Genomic DNA, 21,940 nt, shown 5'->3' on the forward strand with positions numbered 1-21,940 from the left:
TTGATTTCACATTATCGCAGCATCTGTGTGCGGCTCTGCTGTAGTCAGCTGATGGCTCTATCAGCCTTGTCCTCACGCAGCCAAATAGGACTTGTATGCAGCTCTGTTGGGCTGTAGTCAAAAAATGGAATTTACCCTACGTACCCAGCTACAATCAATGCTTTTTTTATTCTCCACACTGTAGAGCAACTTACTGCAAGTGGTATAGTGAATAAAATGTAGTTAAATGTAAATTATTCTAAAATGAGTTTTGGAAACTGGGTAGAGCCTTGTAGTCAATTTGTTCCAAAACAGACGAGTGGAACAAAATTGCTGTTATTTTAAGGTGATACAGTAGCATCTCAGCTCACATTGCTTTGGCCTGTGGAGAAATGTGGAAACGGATGAGGCGACAAGTAGCTGCTGAGGAAAAAAACATATTTGCGTATGGAGGTGAAGTCGAGCCGCAGGTGATAAATTTGCTTTCACAAGCTTTATTGTTGTTACCATCTACATCTGCTTCAACCATGCAGGGTCACTTAAGTCATCCGATAATGTGATTACATATTATGAACGTTTAATATGAACGTTTCTAGCTAGATGTTGGATAGAAGTGAAGTAGAAAGCCATTGTTTTGAAAATCATCAAAAAAAAAAAAAATCCCTATCAATCCCCAGTGCCGGACCCCAGCCCGGTATAAATTGGGGAGGGTTACGTCAGGACGGGTATCTGCTGTAAAAATTGTGCCAAATCAACACGCGGACAAATGATCCGCTGTGGCGACGCTGAACTCATGGGATAAGCTGAAAGGACAAAATAATAATACTTAATGCCTAAAATCTTAGATTTCAAAATTGAATTGTTTTTCTTTTAGGTTTTACTGGCGGCTTGTTGCACAAAGGCTCACAGTGTATCAGTGGGGGTTTGATGGGGTTATTCATGGTTCATCACTTACTCATTCATTATTCCATCAGGGGCAGGATGTATAAATTATACAATTCGTGCCAATTCGTGCAGTCAGATGTATGCTTTATAACAAGAATTCACTTCTACGAGCTTGAAAAGGGCAAGAAATACAGCATATTCAGAGTATCTGAGGACCCTTAAAAGGCTTACATTTGATTTTTATTATATAGGAAAGTCTTATTTTTAATCAAGGATGGTCCTAAAAGTCCTAAGATGATGCAGACTGGAATGAATCGGTTTTTATCTTTTCGTTCTTCTTGTTTGGTTGTATTTGCGATTTTCCCTGAAGGTAACAGGACAGGACGTTTTCTGACTTTGTAGCATGAGGAAAAACCCGTTGGGATGTTAAAAGCAGCTGGTCTATGAGGTGTGATGTAGTGTGGTGGTCTGGATCTAATGCGGCAACCAGAAGCTGGACTCTGTGGCGAGATTAGTGGAAATGATGTGACTGGGCGGGACTGGTGATCTGGGTACAGGAAATACTTGAGTAGTTTGAGAAATGTAAAATTAACATGTTTGGTATTTATTCGGATGCTTCGGCCTAAGAAAGTCCAGTTACGTGTAAAGCGTTTCATAGTGCTGTAGTGGGTTGATTGGACCATGCAAACCTGGGTCATTGACTTTGTGGTCAAGTTTAGACCTGCAGTAGGACTTGGTGGACTCTTCAGCCTTAGAATTATCTATTTCCAAAGCTGTATCTGTCTGGATAATGGGGCAACAATATTCTTTTGAATATTGTTCCCAGAATTTTCAGAGACAAGTGAGGATACAAAATATCATGATTCACAACGTAGAAATCGGCTGCTGCTGCTAACATAAAGAAGAGTAAAGCACTACTTTAGTTTTTCTGTTCTATTTAAAAAAACAAAAAAAAACAGGCATATTGGTTCTGTCGACCTTCCTTTGTTTTACTTGTGCTCACTTTAAACTAATATTCACCTTTAAATTTAAAAATTCAAATCGGTGTCCTCAGCATCTTGTAATCTGTTTCCCTAATCCACTCGGCTAACTCTTATCTTTCTCTCCCTCTAGTTACTGTTTGCAAGCAGCCCCATCTGCCAAGGAGTCGTGCAGCGTCACGGAGTGAACAGACGCCAAGTTGCAGTGAGTGTACAGATATTTGCTTTGCAGCGCTGTGTTTAAAACCAGTTCACCAGCAGTTTAATTTTGTGCGAGCTCAATTTGTTTCCGAGTGCTTTGTTGCTTTCAAATGCTGGCGGTTGGTTTTCGCTGTGTGTCCAATTCGGACTGAACAGCTGATTCAACATGCACTTGGTGCACTGGTTTAGAAGCAAATATGGGCACAGAATATGCTTCAGCTTTATCGGATAGTCCCTTGTGGTGAAGCAGCATTTGAAAATGTCACATTTTATAGTCCAATGTAGCAAAGGAAATTATGTTGTACTGCATCTCATATGTATAATGTCTTCACCACTGATCATGAGCCACATTCAAAATGAATACATGAACTGCTAAGCCTGTTATGCACCACTGCCCTTTAAGATCCCTAATTAATTTTGGCCAAATCACGTCACTAAAATGAAATGTGAGTTGATCTGTAGTTGGAGCAGCGAACGCAGCGTTGAACCGGCGTCCGTTTCCATCACGATAACGTCACAGTTTCCCACCGAAATGAATCCAGCACAGAGAATTACCTACAATGTCATTTTCTCTGCATGATCACGCAGATTTTTCCATCTTGGGCTCCTGCAGAAATGGTTTCAGTTTCTCTGCAGTAGTGGATCGTCCTCAGCGGCGATGCTGCTGTCAGCATTGCAAACAAAAAGCTGATTACAGGGCAGAATTATCTAGATTGCCTGTCTCTCTTATCATAGTACTAAAGAACAGAGAAAGGTACTTGCCTCGCATGCACTTATAAGATAATATCTTTTACGACAAGTCCCCATTCCCAAACCCCGCCCCAAACAATATAAATGTATATGAGGGAAAACTGGGGCAAGCCTGAATCAGAATTTCAATAGACCACATTTTTGTTTAGACTTGCAATTTCGGCAGTAAGCACCACCACACCGAGAATATCTATCGAAAGCTCTAATTCTTGTGTCTGTGAGGTGCGTTTTGAGTGAAGCATACTCTGCTCACCTGTGAAAATATCTACAATAATCACTACCGGAGGCAGATGTCATCGAATGTGCTTTTTTTTTTTTTTTCCCCCCCGTATATATGAATTACGCCTCAGATATGAAGTGCCAACATCTCTGTCACCTCTCTCTCCCCCACACTACTATTACCACCCCGACGTTTCCGAGACCTGTGCGACCTTCCCATACATTAAACAGCAGCATTAACTGGCACTGTGCTTGCTGATTCCCTTGCGCGGTTTTTATTGGAATGATGCTCGGAGGTATCTGGCTCTCAAAGGCCAAAAATAGAAGGAGTGTGATGATGGATCGTAAAGGATTTGGTTTATTGGACTTAATGGAGCTCAGTTTATAGGTAGAATAGTGAACCGCTGGAATAGGAGTGTCAGTGGCATATTACGGTCATAGTAAAGTCCCCGTTTCCCTTCAGAGCTCTGCATAAAAGCAGGCTGAAAGTGTAGTCGCGTGTTGGAAAAGAATAATAAATGAGTGCTGTGGAACAAGGGCTCTGCAGAGTAATGACTTCACGTTAAGATACTGTGTTCTGACCGTTCAAAGGCAAAAATCAGCTTCTCATTGTGTTAGTCACACATTTCATTAAATTGCTGTGTGGTTTGACTTTCAAAATAGGTGAGTTCATTTTATTATTATTATTTTTATTATTTTTTTTTTTCTTAAGATGTCAAGGAATTATTTTCGGGGTGCGAGAGCCACCTGCTGCGAAAGCTCCACTTTGAGGACTCAATCCTGTCAGAACCTGACGGACACACCTGCCACCTGTGGTCTCCTCAGCTTCAATGAAGTGACTTCAGAAAGCGAATGGGTGCACAAAGATGTGAGAATGTTAAATTGGCAGGCTGCACAGGTTTGTGCAGCACCCCCCCACCCCCCCCGACCCCCTCCTCCCTCCTCTCAGAAGCACATTTTAGCCCTTAGAGTTGATTGACTCCTGGCTCAGCCTCATTAGTGAGTTCAGAGAGGAAAGTTTGGTGCCGGTGGGGCAGCGAGGGAGTCTCATAGAGCATGAAGGCCAAATACACCGCTTCCCATGACAATACCAAGGACAGTATCCTGCTGAACGCAGTCCTTGGCTCATCTAAAATGCTGTTTCACATAATGGGAGCCAGCTGAAAACAAATAAACCAAACTGATAATGAGGCTTTCCTTCAATTTCTGTGACATTTTTCCTATAAGACTCATCTGCGCTTTAATAGACAACAGGCATCTGTGCTGCTTGGAATCAGAATCTAATTTGTTTGGTAATTGTTGGCAGAGCACAATGTGAGCTTACCACACTTTTTTGTCGATAGCCATTAAAGTTCTTACAGATATAATAAAATGGTTATTCATTACTGTGTGCGCTACTCTCATAACTCAACTGCTCCGGCTCGAGCTGGAGAAAGTCTTGTATCTCTAAAGCTGAGCTGCAGTATGTTCAGGTGCACTGGCGGTGTTGCTCTTCCAGACGCTCAGATCACTTGCGATGGACGTCAAGTTTTCAAGAGGAATAAATTCGAACCCCTTTGCAGTTCCCCAGACTTTGACTCTCGTGCCGCCAGCAGGTAGACACTTTTGGTTCAGGCTAAAATTTCTCCACAACCATCTGGTGGTTGGAAAGTTGCTGCAAACTAGGGACGTCCTGATATTTTTGGCCCCATTTAGGTTTTTAACTATTGTCGCTAAACCCATAAGTTTGTACGTACGAATGATTAGTTTTGTATTAAGATTCTGCACATTAACTAAAGCTGAAAAGTAGTGGAAGAATTGGATACCCTTAAATCTACAGGACTCCGATATTGTTTTTTTTTTTATTTTACAATAATTTTGCAACTATGGATCTTAAAAAACCTGCAGCCTTCGATAAAATGTACAATAAATCAAACCAAAAAAGTCCAACCAACCCTGGAAGTTTTTTCCTCCTCTTAAATCCATGTGAATAGTCGATCAAATGGCATTTGTGTCCAGAATACAGGGTCCAGTGTCCATCCCTGGCCCCCTGCATCCAGCTGATTTCATTCCATGCTTGTCATAAGTGTTGCAGATACTATTGCATTTCAAGCAGCAGAACTTAAAAACTCCCTTCAAACAACCAGCTTGACGGAGAGTCTCCAGAGGAAAGAAGAAATATGCTGTGACTAAAAACGTAGAGTCAGACTTGATGGGCTTAGACACATCCTGAAAACAGTTGCTGTGTTTCACAGTAGAAACTGTGGGTCTGTGTATAACAGCTGACCTGGTGTGTTCTACAGAAAAGCTTTTAGGCCCGTACGGCTACAATCAGAGTTCAGCGTCACAGCAGGTGATTTAAATACAGTAATGAATGAAGTTACTGTGTGTGCAACGCGTACGGTAGCTCTCCTGTCAGTCTACAGTTTGACAGTCACAGTAACGTGAAGTCAGAGTCTGAACTGTGATGCTCAAAACCAGTTTAATGTGTGAGTGCTGGGTGGGTGTTTGCCGAAGTTTAGCAGTATTTTATTTTCTCCCCCAATTTTCCTTAGTAAACTTGGCCAACTGAGGGAGATCGTGACTAACATCAAATGACGTTAATGTTACCTAGTGTCTGCTTGTTTTCTGCTGAGGTGCTGATGTGATAATTTAGTTGAGTTCCTCTAGGATTTGTTTCAGAGATTCCACTAAACGTCTGTCTGATGTTTTGCACTGTACGCTGTTGTTTGCTTATGATAGACTGAGTAGTCAGAGTTTAGTGAATCAATATCTGACTTTCTGGTTTTTACAATTAAGTGATCACATTCATACAGTCATGCAGTTTTTTTTCTTGATCCTGTGCAGCTGAATGCTGCACTGCAGAGCCTGCTGGGAAGACTTTCACTGGGGTCACGTGTCCTTGTGACCTCCCTCACCAGTCCCTTTTATGTTCCATCACAAATTCAGAAACTTGTAAACGTACGTTTCGATCTCCTGGCTTCTGCATTCCAATCTTTTCCGAGTTGGTTGAAAAGTTCCAAAGGCGCCATTTTGTTGAGCCTTAAAGAGCCACTGGTATGTTTTTTTCGCGAAATTCAAAGTAATCACATCTGACTAAAGTTAAAACATCACCCTAACCCTATTGCACTGAGCCTGTTCTGGTGAGTTGCAGGTCAAAAGAAGAACAAATTGAAAATCGAGGGTTATGTCCATGTCTATGTGACACATTCACCTTTTTTTTTTTTCGTTCTAGATTAGAATAAATTCTGTCATCTTATGGTCAAAGAAAGACAAGTAAAACTTAAAAAAACTATTACAGGCTGCAATTGCTGTGTTAACCAAAAAAAAAAAATCCAAACTTTATACTTGCATGATACCTGCATGTTCACCAATGTTTAATTTAAAACCCTGAACGCAGCGAAAACAGCGATGACTGATGACCTTGGCTGACTGTGCGCTTTTAGGAAGTGGATAACTTTCCTGGTGCTAAATGCTGAGCTTTGACATTCGGTGATCACGTCTTTAATGTGAGGAAGTGCTCAGAAATGGGACGTCATTAGAAATTCTGAGGATGTGATGACATGTTGCCTAACGCTGCCATTTAGAAAGAAAACACAGATTTAGGTGGTTCTGACAAAAAGGGCAAATAAATAAAAACACTTTAGGAAACTGACATCAGTTCTTGCTGGTGTAAAACTAGTAAACAGTGTGGATTGTACCTTCAGTTATTGGCCAATAAGGACTGAAATTATTCTTTCCTTGATTTGTTTTTATACTGTATTTACTGTATTTTAAGTGGGCCTCCATTGCAGAGCCGGCACAACAAGGCAGAGAGCTACTGACAGGCCCAGCAGGTAAAGTGAAGGACAGATTGGAGCAGGTTCATAGCACTGAGCAGTAAATGGAGATCCTCAGTAATGGCGGCTGCGGTAAACGGGGCGCACACAAAGAGGGAGGGGATTTTGGTCTACCTCAGTGGCTGCCGTTCCTTTAAAGACGCAGTAAAACCGACGGATTGGCCTCGTGAGATTTCCTGGTAGAATTGTTGCAAATCGGAGCACGTGGGGCAATGTTTGTTGGAATTTTCTTCACCATGCAACTTGGAATGAAAACCAGTCAACCAGCACTTTGTCTGGTATCTAGATGGATCCTCCACCAATCAAGGGGCCGGCAGTTTGATCCCAAGCTCCTCCTGTCCATATTTTGAAATCTCATTGACGTAGCTTTGGGCAAGATATCGAACCCCAAGAACCCAGTGGGTCTGCTACTGGTGTGTGTGTGTGTGTGTCTGTGTGTTTGAGAGAGAGATTGGAGAATGTTGAAAATACCATCACTTTTGAAATTTGAGTTATTTTGTGGTGGTGATCATAACAATGAGTAATTGTAGATTTATAACATTCATTTTTAACTCATTTAATCTTTATATAAAAAGCAAATCCCATCAGCGTAGAGACCAATACTGCAACAGACAAGTAATATTAAAGACAATAATAGAAACCAAAAAATACTAACAGAAGAAACATGAAAAGGTAAATCATTAAACAGTATTTTACATGAGATTGAATATATGTTGTATATGTTGCTGGTTTCTGTTACACAACTTAAAGTCTGATTGTTTTATAAAAAGACCGTTAATTTAACAGCAGCATGAGGAAGTTTTTCCCGGTGCGTCTGAGCATTGTTCAAGGTGCCTCAGCACGGCCGTGGCCTGACTACAGCGTTGCTGTGTTCCGTTTTATTCGGCATTAAAGGGTAAACACTGAACCTGTTGCGAAGCGTGCACGGTGCAGTTAACACTGATCTGTTAAAACACGATGTGGATTACTGTTTCTGAGCTTAATGAACCGCATTGAAATGTAAATGCGACTCACTTGAAAGCAGCTGTTTAATGATGAGTTCGTGTGCACTTCTGCTTTAACAAGGGCGCCGCGTTAAATGACCTTGAGTTGAGGCGGCGTGTTGTTAACTAGCGCTGGACGTCGTCGGACATAATTTCCCTCATCAACACGGCCGATTCGGTAGCTCAACGTTTCGACACTTTTTTCAGATCCTGCTTCAAAACCAAAAAAAAAAAAACCCCAAAAATGTAATTCATACAGCTGTGACATTTTAACAGCTTTATTGCTAAGACACAAAAAGGAATTGTGTCAACTATGTCAATTAGAACAACAGAATTGAAGCCTTTCATTGCTACCAGAAACGCAGTCTTGAAGGTGGCTGTCTGTGGGAATAAAAGAGCCAAAGCACGAGTTGTTTGTCTCACTAATGTCGCTCATTTTACTTTTAAAGCAGGTGCATTTTGGAAAATGTGCTCTTGAACTGAACCTGCCTTGCGTTAATGGAAGCGGTGCTGTTGGAGGTGGAGGGCTGCAGCCCTCCAGGGATCCTTGATAAAAAGCCATTAGTCTCCTGTGGGCAATAACGGGTACTTTACTGTATGTAATGGGCTTAACATGCCGCTCGTGTAGCTTTGTGTTGTGTATTACACCAGTTGTTCTGGTAAAATACAGAATCCTCCTGAAGGCTGACGGATGCAAAATTAACATTTATTATCCAAAACAGTGAGGGTGAGAGCACGCACACAAACCCAAACTTCCCATTTAGCTACACGTGAGGAGGTTCTTTGTCGTGCTCCTTCGAATTGGCAAACAAAAACCAAATCCCCAAAGAGCTTGTTATGGCACATAGTTTCAAGTAAGTCATTCATAGGTTTTTTTATGATTTTTAAATTTCCACGTATCATAGAGTAATACATCTTAAAGAGCAGGGTCTATGAAATGTATGTAAGTGGATGCTGCTGACTCTTAAATCTTTCCTCAGATGACGTTGTCATTTTAAGGTTGGACTGTGAAAAGACTCGCACATACTGTCAGTCACTTGGCATCAGTATCTAAAACACAACAGGCTTTCGTGGTCTCTTCGCAGTCGAGTGATTTTGATCCTACACACTTGTCAAAGACACTTTCCTGTCTGCAAGGACTGTGACATCGTCTAAAACGAAGCATTTATTTTCCTGCCAATTATATTGTGAATGTTTAGATCATTTCTGATAAATGGGAGAAACAAATCAAAGCTGAGGGTTGCGTGGCCCAACACAACCTACACGTGAACACACACACTTGGGTCCTGGCAGGGGTCTTTCAACACTGACCGTTATGTTGCTGATTCCACAAACGTCACTGGTGCAAACTCGTTAAAATGAACATAGTTTAATTCCTTGTCGCTGTTTTAAATCGAATTTTTTTATTTTATAATCTAGTTAATTATAATTTCTATCATTAGTAAATTTAATCCTTACATTCTTTACTTTCTCCATATGTCTATGGCTCACTGAGCTATTTCTCCTCCCCTGCTTCCTCCTCTAATGACTCACAATCACCTCTGTTTTAAAAATCTGACTGGAGCAGTAATGTTGCTCTAACCTGCAGTGTGGATGCAGCTGTGGATCTACTAACTACTAAAATAAACTGTAAACCAACGCAAGATATGGTATCTGACCCCGTGCGCTTTTGTCTTTAATCCCCATTTAGCACGACAAAGGGGGTGTGCACACATATTTGGACACCATGCTAAAAGGAAACAAAGGTCGTGAAGTGCTTTGCAGTCACTGGCAGCAGTAGCCCAGCTTCAGAGCATATTCAGGGGAAAGTAAAGTGGGTGCTGTGGAAATCTGACTGTTTACTGTGTAAATGAATTGTTTGTCACTGACTTGTTGATTGTGTTACTTGCACAGGGTTTGTATCGTTTCCCGTGCTGCATGCAGAATTACGCTTCCACCTATGGTAAGTCATGCTCTGCCCCTTTAGATACACGACCACACAGTAACCTGACAGCGCCTCAGATCTCGTTTTAAAAATCTGGAAAGGCTTTCATGCACATGCCAAACTTGCGATGCCGTTCAAGCCATCGAGCTCACTCGCTCCTTTTGACCGTTTCAACTGTTTGAGGTTGCACGAAATTGCAAATCAGCAGCTGGTGACAATGTCATGTTTGCAATGAGGAAGGGTGCCAGGAGGGAGACGAGAGAGGAGGCAGAAACTGTATCTAACACCTGCAAATGGAAACTGTCACAGCTTGATAACAAACCTAGAGGACGCTGGGCAGAATAAATACAAAGCTGCTTAATGAGGTTTTTAATGATGCAGTTCAGTAAGATGGAAAGAAGTAACTGGCAGTTGTGATTCAGCGGGTGAGGCAGCTCTTGTGACCCCTGTGAGGATCTGCAAGTCCTAGGAGCAATCCATTCCATTCCTCTCAGTGACTGAGATCCTATAGAATATCATAAAAGGAGTCACCGCCACGGCTGGACGCCCTGCCCTGTCTTTGATTTAGCACGGGGAGACAGACGGAAACGCCGGCGCAGCCTTGCGTGACCGGAGGCAAATGAAACGGGGAAACTGACCGCCTCATCTCCTCAAGGGGGGACCGGGAGGTTGGGAGAGGGTTCATGTGGCGCACAGGAGAGGTGAGGTTGGAGAAGTATATTTTAATAATGATGGGACACTTGTCTTCACTTATGGACTACACACAAACAGGGATGAAAGGGAGAAATAAATCACACGGACGTGAGCATTTGAAAACACTTTGGTAGCTGCTGTAGGCAGTTTTCCATCTTCATAGCCAAAATACATCAGTTGATTGTGTATATATTACTACAGTACACATGTAGCAATATGTTATGGCTACTTATAGGCTGGTACACAGTAGGGGAGCCCCAGTCTCCCCACACGTGTCACTGTTAAATTGAGAGCTTTGCCTTCAGGTTCAGCTCCCTCTTCACCACAATCACCGCTGCCCTGATCCACCTGTCAGTCTCCAGCTCCGTTTTGCTCTCGCTCGAAAAACAAAACCGAGAGACTCTTGAGAATCTTCACATGGGGGCAGCGGCCAAGGCCTCAGACTTGGATCATTTCAGCGGTTTTATACTCGAATTGCACGCGTCGGTGTGTGATGAACGTCGCGGTCTGATGAAGCCGACAAAATTAAGACAAGGAACAAACCGCCCGTTTGTTTGTACGGCGGCTACACTTTCCATGCGTTTTCCGTAAACTTAGTATTGTAAACTTATTAGGAGCGAGTCACTATCTTTTTATTATGTATATTTATTTACCTGAAGAAAGTACTGTGGTTCGTACTCACGGTCGCTGTAGTGTACAATCAACGGATCTGTTTTCAACTAGTCCCCAACTTCTCAAGCTTTTCATCCCTGTAGAATCAACAACGTATTTCCCTGTTGAGCTCTGGGTTTTGACTGACTGACTGTCTGTTAATGCACAATCCAACATTTCACCGGCTCTACAGTGTTGATATATAAAGGTCAGGGAGTACAAATGTGTATAAATTGTAGAAACAATCTGGAGAAAGACTTAGGAAGATATAATAGGAAGATTGGACGTATACAATTTTTTTTCTTACTTTTAAACACAAGGCTTGAAAAACCAAGTAAAATAGACAAAACCATTAGTAGAGAACAGATGCCAGTGAGAGCATAACGTAGATATAAGGTAAATATAAGGTAAAAAGGGGGGTCGGAAGTTAAAAGCAGTAAACGAGGGGGCGAAGAAGAGAGAAATGACAGTGAAGATGAGGCCTCATCAGGGATCTGGAGCGCCGTCCAGCACAGGCAGGCGTTTTACTCGTAACATTTCGGAAGATCTGATAAGACTGATAAATGATGGCCAGCCTTTGTGGACGACGTGCAGACACTCGTGGGAGCGGCCTGCGTTTGAGGTGACGGCCGACGGCTTCAATCAGAATGACTTCGAGTCGGTTCACACTGAGTCGGGTGGAGCGTTTGTCAAGGAGCCTGTGAACACAGGCCCCTTCTCGGGATCTAACCTGTGATATGTTAATTACGGGGACGTTTTTGTGAGTGCCGGGTACCTACAACCTTTAACTCCTTGGTCTTTTCACGGTTCGCAAGTCCACAATGCATTTAGGTCTGGGAGGCGCGGGCTTCATTGCAAATGAAATGGTCCGTGCACGTCAAGAGGCGGAGAGGGGAGTGCTGCATTAAAGTGGAGTTGATATTACGTGCTGTCACTTCTCTGCCTAGAGATGAATTTTTTGACATCGACAGGAAAAGCCTTCGTTTTCACGGCTCCGTGCGCTCGCACTCTTGTTATATGCTACGTTAACGCTTGAACCACGAAAAGCCACAAGTGCAAACGGATGAATTTTCCCACAGTCTGACTATGACCAAATTCTCTAACGGTGGCATTTGGTTGATGCTTTCGTCCAAAGCGATTGGCAGTGCTCAAGCATTAACCGTTAACCCTGCAGTCCGCATGCACTTCAAGCATGTCTGGAGTCATTTATTCAACGTCTGGTGTAGTTTTCTCTTTCAGTTTGGGTTAGAAGAATGTTGTTCAAACAGTGCAGGTCAGTAGCTCTGTCGGTGTAACACTCACTAACAGCAGGAAACGATGCCAAGTGTTTTTTTTTTGACATTTTTTGACATGTGTTGATATATTAAGACGTGCAGATCTGGACAGAAACTCATCAAATGACTGAAAGACTAAAAGTTCTTTCTACATTAGACAAAAGTCGCTCATTAATTCTGCTTTTTACAACCTTTAATCAAAGTCCACAACCAATGTTTTGTTTTTATGGTAGCATTATTACATCAAATTAAATATTAGATGTATTGTACAGATTTTATTGAAAAACTGCGGATTCCCACTAAAATAGTTTTTTATACGGACAGATTTAGTCAAATCTAGGATGCACAGAAGAATAACTGACAACATATTAATACCTTAAATTGACATGACTTCAATACAGAGTTTGCAGTTTGAGGCTTTTTGACAGTTGCACCAGAAAAGATGATTTTTTTTTTGCAATGCTCCCAATCACATACAGTCAAAAGAGATTTGATTGTCCATTGCAATCACACCTGATTAAGGTTCTTACTTTGTTCAGTATCTATGGCACCTGCAGTGTTGTGAGGTGAGGAAAAGACAGGATACTGAGTACAGGGACGCTGTACTCACACTGGGCAATCAATACCACGCCCGAGGACATTTGACCCCTGAAGTTGGGTTTGTTTGTGTGACACCTCTGTTTGGTGCTCGGGCACAGACCAGCATAAAGCACTATGCCTGCTCAAAGAGGGGGGGTTTCCCATCTGTGCCCAGGCACAGAACAATGCTATGACTGTGAGAGTGTTTGGTTAACTTGATGAAAGGTAAGACAAATAAATGTACTCAAAAACTGTATTTAAGTAAAAAGTACAAATACACATACAATAATGTAATCTAGTAAAAGAGTAAGTACCCACTAAAATTTCTACTTAAATAAAAGTACACAATTTATATTTTACCTAGTACTTTCGTCTCTGTCCTTTTCTGTGAACCAATGCTGCTTCATATTTGTGGGAACATAAATGATGGGTTAAAGATCTGATGCTTTTTTTAATTTTTATTATTATTATTTTTTTTTAATTTCTAAGCTACTTGTGTCGAGTGGCAAGAAGATAATTCAAGAAGCCAAAAATTGCTGAATATCAGCTCACATTGTATACTGCTAATATGTTAAATCGTGTTTTTGGACCATGGATGTAAAACTGGAAAAAGTGTTTTATTATGAAATGTGTAAAGTGATGTGATTGTAATGAAACTTTGATTAGAAATGTAGTGGAGTTTAGATAAGCTAGAGATATTTGCTCTTAGATGTAGAAGAGTAAAAGTCAAAGTAGCCATAATTAAATGTACTTAAGTAAAGTACAGATATGTGAAAAATGTAATACTTGTACTTGGTTACGTTCCACCACTGAACACTGATTGTAATCTTTCCAATCTTGCCACATGTACTGCAACCACTGCGTTTCCTTATAGTTGTGGGGAGAAATACTTTTTTTTGGCCTTCGACACGTATGGTCATGACTCGCATGAATACTCAGGCACTTGGACAAGCTGCAATTTTATGACCTTGTTCAGTGACTTCAACGTCCAGCTGTGTTGGCTGCTGCTCGGTGAGGAAATTACAGCACTAATAGTGCTGACACACCTATCTGAAACAAGCACGTTTTAATTTTGCCATGCAGATTTTTACAAATTTCACAAAGTCTCTTTTTTACCGAGCGCGCCTCTCAACACAGTTCAGCGTGATTAGGGTCAGAAGATCATTTTAAAAAAGCAAAAAGGTGACATCAGTGTGCGTCTCTTCCTCGTCGCTGTAATGACTGCGATAATCAGCTCTGCTCAGCTGCCGTCGAACGATCGTCAGCACTAAACCATTTTCAATCCACACTTCCCCTGGTCTCATTACCGGCTGCTGAAAGCTGCACAACACTGCTCTGCAACATATTTAAGTTAAATATCCTTTGTCCGTTCTTTTTCATTTTCTTTTTTTTTTTAACTTAGTTTGCACAGCGTCTTCATGCATACTTGCACCCACCCCCCAGCTCTGTGATCAAACTCTGAAGTAGTGTGGCCTACTGGGCTTAATGTGACTGTCTCAATCTCAGATGCTTTAGTTATTAAATGCAGGACCTTTACATTAATGTGTGTGATGCCGAAAGGGTGGCACAGATGTGGCCTTCCTCATGTGGACACGCTACAGAAGAAGAAAGGGGGCAAGTGGCTGGAAATTAGCTGCGTCGGTTGTTCCCTCGGTTTTCATGGTAACTTTGATCCCGAAAGGTGAAGCCTTTTGTAGCTTCGTCACATGTCAGCAACATGTGGGAGATATTTAAAGTTGTGTAGATCACTTTTATACATAGATCCTCAGTTGTGGTAACTAGCAATTAATTCATATGAGCATAAAGTCATTAATTTTAACATATGGTTACAGGCTCCTTTGAACTTCTTTATCTTTTTGACCTTTTCTGCGTCCTGTTTTCGAAGGTTTCTGTTTTACAGCTGTTTTCTCTGAGCCTGGTTTTCAGAAAGAGAAGACTAAACTTGTTCTTTACACTTGGGTGATGAGCTGCTGCATCTGTGGCATATTTATCCAAGAACTACAGAAGACAATGAAACAAAATATGATACACAGGAGTAGCAGTACTAAATGGGAAAGTCCTGACCAATTTCTTAGGCCAGTGCTTTGATGTAGGGTGGTGATGCAAAGCTGACAGTCAGTTGCCAGGCCAACGTCAGGAGCATTAGTCAGCCTAGTTTTTACTGTGTGTCCTGCACCGTCTGCACTAGTCGGACCCCTGGGGCGAGTTTTTCAGCTGATTCGACCACCAGTCTTTTTTTTTTTTTTTGTTTATAGCTTTTACAAATGTGGTCTCCGCTTTGTCTTCCTCTCACACAGAACAGACATGCTTCATACTAGTCAGCTCATGTTCAAGCCGCACTTTTCAGCGTAGACAAGGTGACATGAGTGAACACCTCTAGGTCTTTGACTTCGGCTTCATGCGTTAGGCCCCAGGTGAAGAACCACACAGTAACTAGGGACTAGCTGTTCATCAGCTTTCATTTTGTCGAATTCAAAGGGCGACTTCACCAATTTTCAACTTGCTTTCTATGGATTTAGTTTGGGGTGAACATGTAGATTAATGCTTTTTAAACGTCCCTATGTTAAAATAATTTTCTGTTTCTAGCTTAAAAACCCCTCAGGATGACATCACCTGGAGGAGTTTTTCAACATTCCGAGTTCAGATGACGTCATCTGGTGGAGCTCTGGGAAAGCAGGTTGACCATGATTACAAGCTCCATAGTGTGAGCAACAAGATGACATAAGGTGAACTGAAGGTTCCTCCAAGTGATGTCATCTGTAGGCATTTTTCAGAGATATTTATGTACAAATACTACCCAAAGTAGAAACAAGAGGCAAATTCAAAATCGGTGAAGTCTTTTAAAATGTAAAGTTGTAAATACTGTGAGCTATTACAAAAATCTTAATTATAAATTGAACTCAAAAGGATTATTAGTTATATCTTCATAATTCATGGACATTGGAACAAACATCGACACTGTGAAGTTAGTGTCACAGAGTGAAGACGCAGGAGACGGAGTGAGGTGGAAATGGACAGTCAGCTGTGATGACCCATAAAGGGAGCAGCCAGGACGAACAGAAGAATACGGGGAAGAAGAAACCGTTATGTTCTTTCACATATTCTGAAGCTTAATTGACACACACATTGTTATTATTGGTATTTGGTATATTTTACAGTACAAAGCAGATTAGTAACAGTTCTGGCATTTTCAGATTGTTTTATGATTCCAGGTACTCGAACCAATTTTAGTGGTTATGTTTAATGTAATTCAGAGTGTATTTAGTAACAAACTCTAACCTCACGTTGTACAGCAGCACTTTTTTAGACTGTAAATAATCCGTCCCAGTCAGCTAAACACAGGCTGAGGATGATGTGGAACCTGGTGAGTTTTCTTTGCATCTTGTGTTTATTTTCCTCATGCACAACCTCATAATCTGTGTGTGTGTGTGTGTGTGTGCGCGCGCGCGCATGCATGCGTGCATGTATAATGACTACTGACTCAGCTGGAGAGGGCAGACAATGACAATGATGTTCTTTAGTAATACACATGGCAACCGGAGGCTTAATATAGACATGGTGCAGTAACCAAGTACAAGGCCAATTAGTTTTATGTGTTGGCAACCTATTCTTAATTTTTGTATGTTTCACGTTGCCAGACTCTGTGATAATCATACTTATGTGTCTAAAGCCACCTCTTCCTACAATTCCAAAGAAGTTAAACATTTTAAACTTTGAAATTAGGCAAAGCACAAACAAGTGTTAATTGCTCTTTATGTTGAGGAGGAAACACACATAGATTTGACTAATATTTCATGAGATATAGTTTCCTTAAAGGCAAATTAAAGAGGAAAATCATTTAATTTCTGTCATGAAAATAACAAGGCTCGCTGTTTTCCGTGCATCTCGGTAATGAATGGAATAATTAGGTCTGTAAGGCTACTGTCGAATGAACGTCAGCATTAAACCATTCCTCATCCTGACTTTCTCTCCCCAGATGGCCTCATTGATTTATCCATTTCCACGCATCCTCGCTGTGCATCTGAAATATGCCGCTGCAAAAACACATCATGAAAACAGTAGAATTGCCAAGGGCACACGGGGCTTCCATGCTTCACACGTCTATCTGGACACATCTCTCCCATCACGTGCCCACTGCGATGGCCAAATACGATTACGAGCACAGGCTTGCCTTGAAAAGACCAGACACACCACAGCCTTGTTTAGTGTGTGTGTGTGTGTGTGTGTGTGTGTTTGTGTAGTTACAGCTCACGCCTGCAATGGGAGAAGCTGATGTGATGCTGCAGTACATTGGCACCACTGCAGGGGAGGCATCTCATATTCAGCTTCATCTTCAAAGGGTTTTCATTGTTGGAAAGGCTAGTTGACAAGTTGTGACTTTGATGACGCGCCTCATGCTACATAGGTGAAACACAAATCTGTTGCCTGCTACAAACTCTAATCACTGCTGTAACCCGTGGGCAGGAGCTTGCATGTCGTGTGGTGTTATGAAAAGACAGGTTGTTAGGTGAGATGGAAGCTGGGATAAAAGACGTATTCACATAATTCAAAGCTGAACACAACAATGTATAAAATAAAGGTATCGTTTGTAGTGACAAACATACAGCAGCTCCCCTCGCGAGCACAGCTGAGTGGTGCATGTATTGTCGTTTAGCATTCAGCAGCCGAAGCGCCAGATATTTCCTTCACTGGCTGGTAGAGAGAGAGAGAGAATATTGGCCATAAATTCTCCAGGTGGCTCGACATATGACTCCAAATGAGTGACAATATACAGTAAATGCTCTGTAAGCTGTTTGCACTCTAAAGGCTGATGACGTGTTCTGTTCACAGCGTCCTCAGCTTCTTTCTGCTGTCCCCAGCTGCACCCATGTAAAGGCAACGCGACACGGCGAGCGAAGCCCACTTAAAGCATGACCGATCCTTCACTTGCGTGTGCGCCATGTTTTCACTTGACAAGTGCAACACTGCACCAATGCCAAGAGCAGCAGGGCTCTCACCTGCATTTGACGACCCCCAAACAGCCTGATGTTCTGTGATTTATGCAAGCTCGAATTAAAATAAAATAAATCTGTATCTTGCATAAATGTATATATGTTCCCCTAAATGTAGTTACACTATTGTCTCTGTTGTTTCTATCAAATCACTCTGGAAGAAAAACGTCTTCTAAATATTTGTATTGTCTACAGTCACCATACAGACACTAAAACCAACACTCACTTAATCTTAACGTCATTGTCTAATGGTGTTTGGTCGTTCGTCAGTTTGCAGCCTGGAGTAGCTCGTTCATCCGGCCATGGACCTCTGTTCCCCGAGACATAAAGAGGAGATGACTGCATCCTTAACAATGGGTGCACCCTCAAATCTACTGGCCTCCCTGAAATTGCAGTATTAGTCTCTAGACTGTCCGATTCTGAGAGACTGTGTGAAAAATCTCAAGCGGCGTCTCAAATAAATATTAGTTTTACTCGTCATCCAGTTGTATCAGTTGATTGCATCATAGAACTGATTCATATTATAGAAGCATATTAAAAAAAATAGCCCAAAAACTTTTCTCAAAACACATTCGAGGCTGTTTAGCTTATGACACTATTATCATACACTTGACTTAACCCCCCCCCCCAACACACACACACACCAACCCACACCAAAAACTATCCACTATATTAATTTACAGAGTAGACAGGGGAAGATCATTTTAATTAAACATATCAAAAAAAAAAAAAATTGCATAAATAGAAAGTGTGTGTGTGAGAGAGAACGTCGTGCAGCATTTGCGTGTGAGTGCCTCACACTCAAAGTACTTCAGAGTTATTACTACAAGCACATAGCTAAAATTAATATACATGTCTATTGCGTTTCCCTGCCTATAACTTCTATTACAATATGCAACAAGTTTAAAATGCAGTGACATAACCATTAAAGTTGGGCAACGTTGTCGGTACACAGATTTCATTGTTTACGCTCTGCATAGAACTCAATCAGCTGGGGCCCTCACACCTAAAAAGATTAAGCTGGGACATCAAATGCAACATGCTGAGTTTCATTCTACTCTGATCTCCTATCACTGCTTACAAGCAATATTTCCCCTCCCTCACAAAGCCATAATACACGGGCGATGTTTTGTAGCAGTGTGTCATGGTAATATTGCCCACAGCAGGGACAGAATTTGCAAATGGGACCAAATCAGTGTGGTGGCCAGAAAAGTGCCATCAGCCCAGACCTTCCGTTGTTGCACCGCAGGCTACTGTTTCTGCTATAATTCTGCCCAAGGGGGAGGAAGTGGAAAGTGTTATGAACTGAACAGAGCCCCTGAGTACACTATTAAAAAGGAGAGGTTAAAAATGCTTTGCTTGGGGACTGATGCTATCTTACACAACCACCTTTGGCAGATGCAAATGTTGATTTAGAGTGACAGACACCTTTAAGGGGGGTGAAGGGGGGGGTCATGACTTAAAGCTAATTTAGTTCTTTTCAAGGCCAATACATGTAGTAAACAGTAAACCGCGTCTTTATTATGCACAGAGCCGTGGATCAGAACCTTGAGTTGTGAGTGGATGATTTAATAGATTTGATGATATAAACTTGGGGACACCAAGAAATCTGACCACAGCCACATGTGGACTTGTGGTTTAAAATAATGATGGCAATTGTTCAGCTTGAAGGACGAAGACGTGTTAAAGCATCTCATAAATTTTCTCTGCCAGCTTTCCCACGCACGTACATTGGAATTACACTTCAGGAGTTTATTCAGCGACAAGACGATGCGTCGACATGTTGTATCAGGGATGATCACATTTGTGATGTTTGATCATTTGGGTTAAGCTCTGCTGATTGACTTGGCCAGTTTAAAACCTTTCATTTTTCCCTTCTGAGTTGACAGTAATTATTTGCTAATGTTTTGCTGCGTGATGAAACTCCCCGTTACTGTTAATACATCGGATTTCCAGGCAAAATATTTTTTTTTGCACACACTCAGGAGATATATCGTGACTAAGGATTAGTGAGTGTATTCCAGTAGCACCCACAAAAGCCAAAACACGGTTTCCACAGATCGCAAGAAGGTACTTTCTTCTTCCACCCTTGACCTTTCCGTAACTTCAGTAGCTGTTAAGCTCGGTCTCTAGCTCAGTTGGTGAGGCAGTTGTCCACAGACCACAGGGTTCAATCCCCAATCCTGGTCAAAGTGTCCTCGAGCAAGACATCGATACCCAAGTACCCGAGTGGGTGAATGAGAAGCAACATTCACCATTCACCATGCATGTTGTTCAGTGCACCAGTGATTTATTATTATTTTTATTCCTTTTTTTTTCGAGTGTACATAACTGTTTTGTTGACTATGGCCAAGCTTTGTGCATTGCCTTTGATTGATTTGCCCCCTCCTCTCTCTCCCACAGACAACTCGCTGGTCTTTAGGTTGATTTATGCTTTTAGAGAGCAAATGCAGCCTTGACGCGTAAACCCCAGGCCTCAAACCAGGAGTTGTCATTTAGAGCCATTTACAGTTTCACACAGGACAAACCTACAGTAGGTAAAAAGAAACACCTGCTGCTAAAGTTCCAATATTATTGCACAGTTAAATATCTAACAGAGGCTGCTGTTTAACATATCTAGGTGAAAATATCATGAAATACAAGCGGAAATTCTGAACTTTCAGATTCATCTTTTGAGCTTAAACCCAAATGTTGTCCGCGTACAGCATGAACAAACGGATCGGGCTTGTCCTTCCAATTTGTTTGGACTGGACAGTTTTTATTGTTTCAACTATTATTCAACTTTAAGTTTGGCCCTTTTAATATAATACAATCTACAAGATGTGCTCTGTAATATTTGCTTTCTAACCACAGTTCGGTAATAAGACATTTCCTTTCTTAGTCTGTGTGTAAGTTTTAAATGACTGGTGCAGATGAGCCGCAGTAAAATGTTACAGGCAACACATGAGATCGAGCATGTAGGAGTTGAGCCTGGGGCTGCTGCTCTGCAGGTACGACACACTCTTGTGTAACTGGGCAGAGGCTGTTGAATGTTGAAGAAGGACCAAGATTAGATGGGAGTGTGAGTGAAACAGTGCATGAGGCTGAGTCAAAGATATTACAAACACAGAGTAGAGTGTTGTGCCACAGTCAGCCTTGAGCCATTATCATCTCCATTATCCAGCAAGTCTCTGTTTATCTTCCGCGACCTTGAAAGCTGTTCCAACACCTGATTCAGCTCCATCGCTGGGTCAATAGCGGGTCTACAAAGCGCCTTCATCACTATCGTCAAGTCGCACTGAAATGGCAACGTGTAGGTGGTGCAGCATTATTTTTTTCCCTTTCTCTCGCTCACACTTTAATTTCCCTCGCCATGTGTTTCAGCCAGACTATGTATCAGCAGGCAGACGCAGAAGAAAGAGAAAACAAGTCAGGAGTTGGCATTCATTTGAATACATTAACACCTCTTAATCAGCCCATGGTAAGATTTTTAAACCGTTTCATGGCCACCTCACCGGGAGCCTGTCCCCCATCCTATCCTGGCTTGTGACAACAGGGACCTTTTTAGAGTAATGGGAGGGGGGGGGAGAAAGAGCAGAGGTGAGGGACACAGGAGGGAAGTCAGGAAAGGTTCGATTCAAAGCAGCCGGGGGGGACGTTTGATTCAAAGGGTACAGGTGTGGATCAATACGGCATCTTTTCTGGCAAACGCTGTAACTCATGGGTGCTGGGAGGGTGCCGAGGCCAGCTTGAACTTTAATAACCTTTTGGGAAAACCTGTGTTCAACTCCCGCCCCCGCTTTATTATGCCTGGTTCGTAGAAGACCTAACAAAGAAGAGGCGTCCAAGTAATTTTATTAACAAAACTCAAAGTCGCCGTCGGTAGTAAAGTGAGGGTGATGGATGCCGTGAACCCTACATGATCTCCAAAAAAGCAAAGGAGAGAGAAAGAGCAACATCCTGAATTACAACCAGCTTTATAGACCTGGATGAAACGGGAGGGCTGCGGCAGGAAGGGTCTCCGGTGTAAAAAC

General features: G+C 41.9%; 1 protein-coding gene across 1 annotated transcript in view; it reads left to right on the plus strand.

Annotated features, from left to right (window-relative positions):
• The first annotated feature begins 1,978 nt into the window (after positions 1-1,978).
• Positions 1,979-21,940, plus strand: part of gfra4a (GDNF family receptor alpha 4a) — a 131,836-nt gene continuing 111,874 nt past the window's right edge. The window contains exon 1 of the mRNA XM_067479831.1: positions 1,979-2,049. The gene's annotated coding sequence lies outside the window, so the exon portion shown is untranslated. The remainder of the gene's footprint in view (positions 2,050-21,940) is intronic.

The sequence above is a fragment of the Channa argus genome, chromosome 16 (assembly GCF_033026475.1).
Source record: "Channa argus isolate prfri chromosome 16, Channa argus male v1.0, whole genome shotgun sequence".
Classification (NCBI taxonomy): Eukaryota; Metazoa; Chordata; class Actinopteri; order Anabantiformes; family Channidae; genus Channa; species Channa argus.